The sequence below is a fragment of the Alligator sinensis genome, unplaced genomic scaffold, assembly GCF_000455745.1.
Source record: "Alligator sinensis unplaced genomic scaffold, ASM45574v1 scaffold358_1, whole genome shotgun sequence".
In the NCBI taxonomy this organism is placed as follows: domain Eukaryota; kingdom Metazoa; phylum Chordata; order Crocodylia; family Alligatoridae; genus Alligator; species Alligator sinensis.
Window position 1 is genome coordinate 1,193,118 of NW_005842121.1, and position 11,182 is coordinate 1,204,299.

An 11,182-nucleotide genomic window follows, 5' to 3' on the forward strand; every position below is an offset into this window, starting at 1 on the left:
TCGTCCACTCAGAGGCATCGGAGACAGACCAGATTCTTCGGGTAGATGTGATATCTTTTATTAGACCGACTAAATAATTGGGGGAAAAATGTTCTTTGCCAGCTTCCGGGCACAAACAGCTGTCTTCAAGCATAGGGAGGTAATACCAAATGCCTGAAGAAGGCCATTTGTGCCCGGAAGCTGGAAAAGAACATTTTTTTTTCCAATTATTTAGTTGGTCTTGTCTCTAGTGGGTTATGGAATAGAGAAAATCCCACACAATTTACTGATTCGTTTTGATGCACTGGCTGGGGGAGTAGTTAGCTGATTGCACGATTTCACAGTGATTACACACTTAATTCATACAACACAATTTTATTTTAAAATTCTTTGCTACGTATATAACACTGCTTAGCTTTAAGAAACACCACAAACGTTAAAAACACAATAATTACATATATCAGAAACAATGCTCCGAATGCACTTCCTTCCCAAACAATGCTATAAGAATTAGTGTTACAAAAACAACTACAATTACAGCTAAAAGTTAAATTTGAATCAATACTGTTATTTTTCATAATATACTTACAATCCTAGAATTCCGAGAAGCCAAACACCAAAATATGGTTTCATTCCTCAGTAGTACAATTTAATGGGTTGGCCTCAGTAGTACGGTTCAATGGGCTCGCCTCAGCAGTGATAGGACTAAGTCCCCTTCCTTCAGTCCCTTTCAGGTGCTCCGCGGCTTCAGCGTGAACTAAGAGATTCGTGTTCACGGAGAGGTTGGGTCAGGTGATCAATCTGGTCCGGGCTACACTTGCGATTCTTCCTTCGTTGTTCTGCAAGTGAAGTCACCTCCAAATTGGGACAGTAAGTTACAGATTTTTACTGAGTGAGCTGCCGTCAGTGGGCTCCTCCTACTCAACTTGTCATTACTCCCAAATTTGGGCTCGGATCTTACTCAACAGATTCTTTTGCCTTTGTTGAGCATTTTAAATTACTCTTGGGGAGACTTCCATATCACTGTAAATACCCTTTTCTTACCAATTTGGTTAAAAAGCCTTAGGCTTTGATGTCTCAGAATTCAGGATATTTGCTCTCTTTGTAAAAGACTTCTAAAGATAAAATTCAGATTAAGACTTTAAGTGAAGTCAGGACATTTTTCACGTAGTCCCAAATACAATGAGCTAGATGAGGAGATAAATCCTATCTTCTTCCCGAAACTGGCTAATGGGCAACCTTTACAAACATTCAAACTATTTCATTCAATATGACGGGTCTAATAAAAGATATCGCATCTACCCAAAGAACCTGGTCTGCCTATGTCCTTAGATGAACATCAACGCAACCATCAACACTGAGGTCTCAGTGATGCACTGGATGGTCTAAGGGGTCTCCTCTACATCCACACCTATACACAACAATACCATCAACAAGCAGGGACAGGGGAAAAGGGTTACTAATGATCCCTAATTATAAAGTGCCACCTTTCCTGGTCACCCTTCTCCCTCCATGCAGTAGCAACCTTAGGGGAGGGCAAACCAGGCGATGGCCTGGGGCCCCACACTTTATAAAAATACAAATATTCAGTGCAATTCATTTTTATTAGCAATCTTGTATTCAGATGCTTTCATTGCGGTTTCATGGATAGGGCAAAGTGAAATTGCAAATGTCCGACTTGCTTATACAATTAAGCCTCTAAGGGACTCCAAATGACTCTTGCCCAGGGCCCCAACAACCCTAAGGCCACCGCTGCTCCATATGACCTTGTGGGAGAGGAACAACAGACCAGGCCTGCTATTCTCTAGCCCAGCAGGTCTCCAACCTTTCATATGCAGAGCATGCCCCCCAACTTTCGGGAATTTGGCAGTCCCCCCAGTTGAGAACCACTGTTGGGCTGCCCCAGCCGCTCTCAGTCTGGCTCTCCTGCCTGCTTTAGGGTTATCGGAGAACCGTAACAAGGCAGGAAAGCATGCAGGGCTTGCAGCCCTTCACGGCCTCTGGGCATCAGGTGTACTGGTGGCAGCAATCCCAACACCATGGCACAGCTAAAGGGGTCTCCCAGCACCCTGGCTGAGAACCACTGCCCTAGCCAGACCCTTGCTCCCAATTCCTCGCTTTCCTGCAAGGCTCTCCAGGTTTTGGCTACTTGTTCTCCTCCCACAGCTGGCTGCTAGCTCGCTGCCTGCCCTCGGCTCTTCCCAGTCCTGGAAGAAACAAAGAGAAAGGGGCAGCTCCAGCCACAACTCTACAGCCCTAAACAAGTGCTTTCTAACTGGGAGAGCCTGTATCGTCTGAAAAGAAGCAGATGGAGAATTACAGCCAATGGTTGGGTGAGCAGCAGAGAGGAGCTGGCTTGGGACTTGGACCCAGGACACATTAGCACCAGTCTAATTCACATCAGTTTTGAACACCAAAGTTAAGTTACACCAGTCTGGTGGGGACAGATGCCCCACTCTGGGGCCCCTGGGCAATGCCAAGTATAGGCAATGACTTAAATTGGGATTGGCCAACTGGAAAGAGGGAACCATGACATGAAGAGCCAGAAAACCACAGAAGGTGTCTGTAGTCGTAGGCTATCTGGACTGATTTTTTTTCCAGCCAGGTTTGAGTGAAAACAGTCAAGGCAAATGCATTTCAAATGGGAAACTTTCTTTTTCAGGGAGCGCAAAGGCGTATCCACCGACAGAAACATCCGAAAAAAAAATAACCTCTCTTCTCTCTTGCCAGTAACCATTTAAAAGAAGATCAATACAAACCCAAGCCTTCCCAGGCATGCAAAGAACAAAAGATTAAAATGCCTACCAGCCACCTTAGAACCAACTAACACAAAAGGTTTAATTCTGTCAAATTTCTGGCAGCTTCTTCACTATTTATCTAATGCCAGCCAAGTCCCAACCAAGTCCCCGATGTCTCTAAATGTGAGCATGCGGATGGCAGGGAACTAGTACAGGAAATGCTGTGAAATAGGTTATAACTAGGATGCCTCAAGGCCAGCACGTAAAGTTGAGCTTTGGGACAGAGGAAGGCTTTAAACAGTGGATGTTGGAAAAACTAAACTAAACTAAACTAAGCTAAGCTAAGCTAAGCTAAACCAAACTAAGCTAAGCTAAGCTAAGCTAAACATGGTATTTGCTTCATATACTAAACTTGTCTTCTACTAAAGCACAAGTGTGTTAGGTTGTGCTTATACATTGCACATATAATGGGAAGGACCAGGACAAAAAAAAAAAAAAAATCTCTAAGTGCACTTTGATTTAAAATTATACTTAATTGTGATCCATTTCCTCAAGCTGTACAGCAGCTGACCAAGCTAGCTATCTGAAAGCCCAGATAAATCAAACCAATCATTTGTTAGTGGGCACTAAAAAGGCTGATAACTGGAAATTTTAAGTAAAACCAGGACCTTTCATTCCTAAATAAGGAATAGATTTAGCAGTGTATCCTCTCTCCACTCTTAGACGACTTTCTGTAACGTACGTGGCAAAGATACACAGGGTTTTCGTACAGCATTAAGAAGCGGAATATCTGCTTTAAGAGAAAACGAAAAACCCGAACAGTGATATAAAGGTACTAGCATGCATCTAATAAATACCACGGACAAGAATTTCAAAATAATTAATGACTCCGGTTCAACTTGACACGGTTTTTACATGGGTAGATGCTGCATAATTTTTTGAAAACGCTGGACCCATTACAGGTGTCCCCACATGGATGTCTGAAAACAGAAGCACCGTAAAAAAAGATCACCAGCCACTTCCAAAAGTCTCAGCCAAGACCTCCACTCATTCTAGGTAATGATTGCATCCCCCCAGATGATTTCACATCCTCCCATTGTAGTTTGCTAGCTGGGATTTCTAAAAGGGACCTTAAATAGTAAGTAACCCAATGAGTGTATTAAAAGCTTACTGAAGTCAAGGTATAATCACCCCCAAGCCAGAGAGCCCATCACCATGTCATGGAAGGAAATCAGGTTGGTCCACCATGACTTAGTCTTGAAAAAGCCATGCTGCCTATTCCCGATCACTTTGTTCTCTTCCAGGTGCTTCGACATAGATTTGGTGACCTGCTCCAGCATGCATGGCTTAAGCCCGTTTCCTGTCACTGCTACAGAAGTGACATTTCTTTTCCGTCCAGGAAGAGCGCACACCAACTGCTGAAGCTTCCTTAGCCTGACGAAGGGTTTTTGAACCCGAAAGCTTGCTTAATAACTATTCTCCAACCATTTGGGTTGGTCTAATAAAAGATATCAAATTCACCCAAGGAACCTTGTCTGCCTATGTCCTTAGACCAACACGGCTACAACCTAAACCCCTGCATTTCTCTTCTGAGGCATTTCCCATAACTCCGCATGGAAAGTGTTCTTACACCAGAGGACTGTAACACACTTTAAAATAGTCTGATCAACCAGGTGTTTTCTTGGTTTTTTGTTGTTTTTTTTAAACACAGCATATGTCATGGGCATTAGATTTTTCCATAGGAGGAAGGTACCTGATCATCTCAGTCGGTGTTTCCAGCGGTAACTGCGGTGAGCGAGTAACACCTGTCCTTACTCTATTGCTGGTTGGTGTGGTTTTATCCTCCAGTCCTACTTTACATCATGCTTTTATTTTCTAAGAAGAGAAAACCACTGCTGTCCTCTCAAGATACAAGATCGGCGTGCTCAAGCACCACGTAAATGGAGAGAGTCGACTCTTCTTCAGTGACTCGCCTGCCTATGCAGGTCCCCTGGGTCTGCCTTCTGCCGAGTAACTGCTGGAAAATGCACAAAGCCGGCAGTTACACCAGGAATGAGTTGGACTATGGGGACCACAGAGAGAGACGCAAGGGCAGCTCCGCTAGGAGATCTGCTTCCCTGACCCCATTGCCACAGGTGGGTATACCAGACCTTCACACTCAAAAGAGCACTGTGTAAATGCATGTATGAGCCAGCGTGTTTTGTCGGTGCTGTAAATAGCTATGCGTTACAACCAAAACTACATGAAAAGGATGTCAGGACAATTGCAAGGTCAAGCATTCAGGAGTAGGAAGTGCTAGAAGCAGGAACACAGTGCTTCCCCCCACAGGCCCCCTGCCTCATTCAGAGCACAAGATGGATGGTGCTCAGCGAGCAGGGAACATTTCTTTTTTTATTGTTAAATGTGCAACTCGGGAGCTTATTTACTGGACCCCAGCCCAGCCCAGGATTCATTTCCTTGCGTTCTTTGCAATGGTGTTCGGCACTGGAGCATCTGAGCCTAAAAAGGAGTGAGCTTAACTTAACCACTTTCCTGTGAGCTAGCAAAGTGCTCCCCCCTCTGCAAAACTGGGATAGTCATAGGCAGAAAAGCAAAGGCAAAGCCCCCCTGCATTAATCTTAATATACACTCCCATCTTTCTGCAACAGATGAGATGAGCAGTCAGCAACTCTTATTCATTCAGTGGCACTCACTGCAATACAGACTCTGCTACGGGGGGAAATGGGGAAACAAGCAATAAAGGATTAAGGATTCAAGGATCCTAGTTGGCAGGATTCACAAAGGACGTTAAAAAGGGATAACTGGATTTAAAGTAGAGCCTGTCTTTTTGGATGTTAAAGCCAAACAGGAAGGACAGGTTATTTAGAAGTTTTTATAAATACATTTTTACTTCTGTCCCACTGGCTAAGACTTATTTGGGGGTCGAAATGCAGCAGAAACAACATCTCAGACACTGAAAGTGTAAAATGGATTATGAGAGTCTTGCAGATTGGAACAACAATTGGTATTGCCCCTGAAGTGGCAGCCCACATGTTTTATGAACACAGAGAAAAGAGATACTGCAGTAATACCAGTATGCTCCGAAGTGATTAACTAGACTGATGCACAATTAGATTAATCTTATCTACAGAACTACAGGGGAAATGGCTCCAGAAGAGAGTTACACTTAAAGACTGAGAGTTGGGAAATTATTCAGTTACCATGAATTACTATGGGAATTAGTATGCAAACCCTGAGGGCATGGGTAACTTCTTTTTTTTTTTTATTATTTGTTTAATAATCAGATGGTAATCTAACTGAGTTGAATGACATGCAGTGAGAGACACTTCATTTTAAGAGAAGCTTCTTTTAAGTCCTGATGGAAATGTATTTCAAGAGCATATAACACGTGGCGGTCTAACTCAGATATTGCAGGAGGGATAAATATGTCCTACATGGAGGCTGAGGAGCTTTCCCAAGGCAAGACAGCATCCAAGGGTGGAACGCATCAGTCTCGTGCAAGGCACCACCCGCACACCCTTGAACACGGGTCGTTATGGCAAGTCACTTAACCGTTCCTCTTCAGCCATAAGGTTATTGGCATCCAACAAAAAAAGTCTTTAAGGAAAAAATAAATCATGCCCCTCTCCACCTCCAAATCAAAGGTATTGGCGCTTTCACAAACAAAGCGAATGTTCAGGGTCAAGCTGTATTTGGAGCCATTAGCGGAGATCCCTGGTGCACTGAGGTAGCGAGACTTCACAAACAGGGGTTTTTAGGGGTGCTGGTCCAGTTTCTGATGAAGGAGCAAGCAACAACAAAAACAAAAACCCCAAGAAAACCACCAAAACCAAACTCTGTTTTTAAAGAAAAATTCAAAATATTCAGCAGTCAGTACCAAACAGATTACTTTTTTTTTTACCCTTTTCCTGCCTCTCTTTTGCCTTCTACAGTTTCCTAAAGTGCTGGAAAGAAAAGCATTTCTCTCTTACCAAAAAGAAAATAATCAACACATTTTCAGACTCTCCTCTTACCTGAGAAAGAAAGCAAGCTCACGAGAGCCTGGTCTAAGAGGGTAGGGGCAGGAAGGGGGTGGGAGAAAGTGCTGAAGGATCACCAGGAACCAGCCAGGCCAGCTGAAAGGCATTCAGGGAGATGCAGGTGACACGAGAGATTATGAGCAGTGGCTCCAACTCCAGCTTGCATAAATTGTGCTATTGAAGAGGTGCAGGGTAGCTGCTGGAAAGTCTCGTGAGGCTCCTTTCCCTCAGTGCATTTTTAAAAGCTAGCACTTTATGCTGACACACTCTTTGGGTGTGTTTCAGTAAATTGCTCTGCATGTTCATTTTGTGCAGATTAACAAGATGCGGTTCTCGAATGGTGTTTCCCTTCCCTGTTGCCTTCCTTTCCACTCCCCTCTTAATGCTACCAGTTAAGTTACCTTACCAAATGATCCCTGTTCGAGCGACAGGCACGTGGTCAGCCGTGCAGGCTGGTGAAGCCATTGGAGAAGTCCAGGATTATCAGCTGCTGGAGGATGCGGGGCAGGGACTTATAACGGCTCCTTGTAGTGGATTCCCTTTACATTGCCACATGCCCACAGAGCAAACCGTCTCTCTCCACCCATCTCCTGCACCTGCCCTGCCTTTTCACACGCTATGCCCAGGTTGCTCACCTGCAAATTCTCCTCTAAGTTTCTCTCTCCTGTTTAGAAAAGGAAAGTAGAAAGGCAAACACGTCAGAAATTCCAGGTAGATGATTCTCACGAGGAGCAGAGTCCTGGCAGCTACTCTTGTTGGATACCCAAACCCTGCAAAGATGTTTCTTCAAAGTGGATCGGGAAAACTGCTGAAGCTGGCATTAGCCTTCCTCCCCGAAGACACCCATGCTGCATCTCCACTTCCTTTTCCTCTGCTGATGGTGGCGTAGACACTGAGGGCAAAAAGGAGCACTAGGTCTTCTAGTCGGGCCTCCTGGGTGGCAGGGAGGATCCTGCTTTGGGCAGGGGGTTGGCCCCGATGACTTTCAGAGGCCCCTTCCAGCCCTTCTTCTCTATGAGTCTATGATTATCTCGCAAACATCCTGCAACAGGCCCAAATACTTTAATGACAAAATATTTGGATCCGCAGCACAAATTAAAATGCATGCCCCGGTTAAAGAATTAAGGAGCGATTCTGTAGAATAGATCCACTGTATCTAACCACCCCTGACACCTAATCAGCTGCGGTCTCAGAAAAGCGACACAGTCCGTTCGCTGAAACTCTGCGGGTGAAAGTCCATTTTATTTGGTCAGTCCAAATCCAAGGGGTCTGGCCAGAGAGATGCGATGATTCACTGCCACCTCATTTTATCTGTTCATTTTACGAGACCCTGGGGATTGCTGCTGGGGGTCTCGAGGGCCGGCAGGGAGTGGAGCGGAGGCAGAAGCCCAAGCCCCAGCTCTGCCCCTGGGGATGCCTTGGAGGTCGCTGGCTGCTTCCACGTACTGCCAGGGGCTGCCTCCAGCAGTGCAATGCATGTGCGGGAGCCGGGGTGGGGTGTTGGGAATGGAGGAAATAGGCAGTGTGGATGAGCTGAGCTCCAAGCCTGGGCACCAGCCCCAGCGAGCCCCAGCTCTGCCCCCGGGGTGATGGCAACAGCACAGAGCACAGCGCTGGGCTTGCACAGCAGATCTGGGGGTGGGGGCAGTGCCCCTCCTACTTGTCACCCATGCTGCCTGGGGTCTGGGGGAGCTCTCCCCACCTGGGGGTGTCAGGTCTCCCTGCAGCAATGGGGGGGAGGGGGAGGGCAGGTGTATTGCCCACTCCCCACAGCTTGCATGGCCCCCTGGGAGGACTGCTGGGGGTCTCCGGGACTGGGGGGGCATGGAGCATAGGCAAGGTGACAGCCCCAGTCAGGTCTGCCTCCATGGGTAGCAGCGGCACTGTTTTTTGTGTGTGCAGCACTGGGTGCTGTCTCTCACCGTGCAGGGACTCAACGGAGATTAGGCGGCAGGGCAGGAGAGGGGGGCAGTTTGGAAAGTAGTGCACGCGAGGGGGTGAGGAGATTGACTCCCCATTTCCCCCTTTTGCACCCTTTTCCCCACCCAATGGGATGTCGTGAATAAATAAATACATACAACCTACACAAAGATGATTATTTTTATTTTTGGCTTTTATTTTTTTTCAACCGCACGAAGGAGAATGATTTGAACCATGCGGATACCAGGCTGTAGAGCTCGCTAGCTACACCCAGTGGTAGCAATTAATAATTAGCACTTAGAAAGCCCCCGTTACATGCGCATGCAATTACGGCGAAGGAAGCGTTCTGACACACGACTGCACTTCGCCTTACATTTAAAACACGTATGCCCAGCTTTAAATAAGGCGATTTCTGCCACTTTAAAAGCGCTCTAAAGTCAGCCGTCTGTATTAAGTGCTGACTTTAGTCCGCTTTAAATGGCGAACAACATCCCGCATATAAATGCCCTTTTTCCCTTCTCCTTATCCATGCAATAGCAAGTCAGGGCCCTCCACCCGGCCTGTTACCCTGTATATTGGAAATAAACTCCCGGCCTAATTCCCAGAGGTCTGAGTACCTGGCAACTCCACTGAAGTCACTGGTAGCAGAAAGCACTTATTGCTACAGAAAAATCAACCCACAGATATATGTTACCTCCTGGCAGTATTTTGTCTAGATTAGAAGGGGATAATGCCAATACACAGTGCTCAGCTAATTCTGCAGCTTTTCTTTGGCTTTCATTGTTCTGCAAGCAAGAGCAGGACGGGCGCTTTGACGTCAACACACCCAATTTCCCAGGACGCTTTTTTGTTTAATTTTCTTTGTAGAGATGGGAGGGTTTTTTAATTCCAATTTTTCCTATTTGAAATTAAGTTTGGTTAATGGTTACAAAGCAGGCACAGGCCGTGCATTCATTCAGGCAGCATGCAAAGGGGGCACAAGCATCAGCAGCGGCGGCATTTCAGTCGCTCCTGCTTACTTCCAACTCAACCGTATAGTTGCAAAAGCTCGTTTTCTCCTTGAACGTGAATACTCCCCCTTTCCACGCCGACTGATAGATAGTGTCGATTGCCACGAAGATAAAGAGCCTGCTGAAAGGGGAAAGATTCTTTTAAAAATTCAAGATTGCTTTATTTGCCACCTCCTAAGAGACATCAACACTGAAAGCGTGGGGGGAATCGTTTTTAAAGAACAAAAGCAGGAAGTTTGCGCCCTCCGGAAAACACGGGAAGCGCGACGATGCTGCAGGTCGCTCGTCCGACCGTCCCGTCGTGTCTCTGCGTCTGCCGAATTCTTGGTCGAGTTTCTCAGTTATAGATTAAAAAAACTTGCAAAGCCATCGCGCTCGTCTAGGTGGCTCCAGACGGCCCTGCTCGAAAAATTAAGACGTTCAAAAGAAAGAAAACACGGCTGGTTTGTGTTGCTGCGCAGGCCGGACGCACGAACGGCTTTGTAACAAACCTGACTGGTGCGCGCCGTTGTGATGGGGGTGCCCGGCGCACCGCCCCCACCAGCCGAACACTGAGCTTTGAAAATGTATTTAATCCAAGCTTTCTTTTAATCTATAAATTAAAAATTATTAATTTTTAACTAATATAATAACTATAAAGATTATAAAGAAAAATCTCTCCAAGTTTTTTTAATCTATAAAAAAAATCTCCATTTTTAATCTATAAAAAAATCTCTCCAAGTTTTTTTAACTCTATAAAAAAAAATCAATTTTTAATCTATTTAAAAAACCCTCCACATTTTTAAAATCTATTTAAAAAACCTTTTTTTTTATCTATAAAAACATACCTCCAAGGTTTCTTTTAATCTAAAAAAGAAAAAAACCCTCCATTTTAATGTATAAAAAAATCTCTCCCAAGTTTTTTTTAACTCTATAAAAAAAAATCCATTTTAATCTATTTTAAAAAACCTCCACATTTATAAAATCTATTTAAAAAAAACTCCAAGTTTTTTTTATCTATAAAAAATTACCTCCAAGGTTTCTTTTAATCTATAAAAAAAAATCTCCATATTTAATCTATAAAAAATCTCTCCAAGTTTTAACTCTATAAAAAAAATCCATTTTTAATCTATTTAAAAAACCTCCACATTTTTTAAATCTATTTTAAAAAACCTCCAAGTTTTTTTTCTCTCTTAAAAACCTCCAAGTTTTTTTTAAACCTATAAAAAAATCCCGGTTTTTCATTTATAAAAAATCCCGGTTTTTCATTTATATGTAAGATACAAGATATTAAAATAAAGAAATACGTGAAAATGAATGTATATAAAAGAAAACGTATTACAACGTCACGAAATAAAGGTTTCCGCCAAGACATTACAAAGTACTTGATCTCTGTGTTTAAACAAGCAACTATATTACGACACTGTCACAGCTGCATTTAGACACGTGACCGTCTGACCCACCGCTGTCATCGGCGTGTCAGTGGGTGCCCCCTGTACAGCAGCGCAGCGCAGCGCCCCCCCCCGGCCAGCAGCGG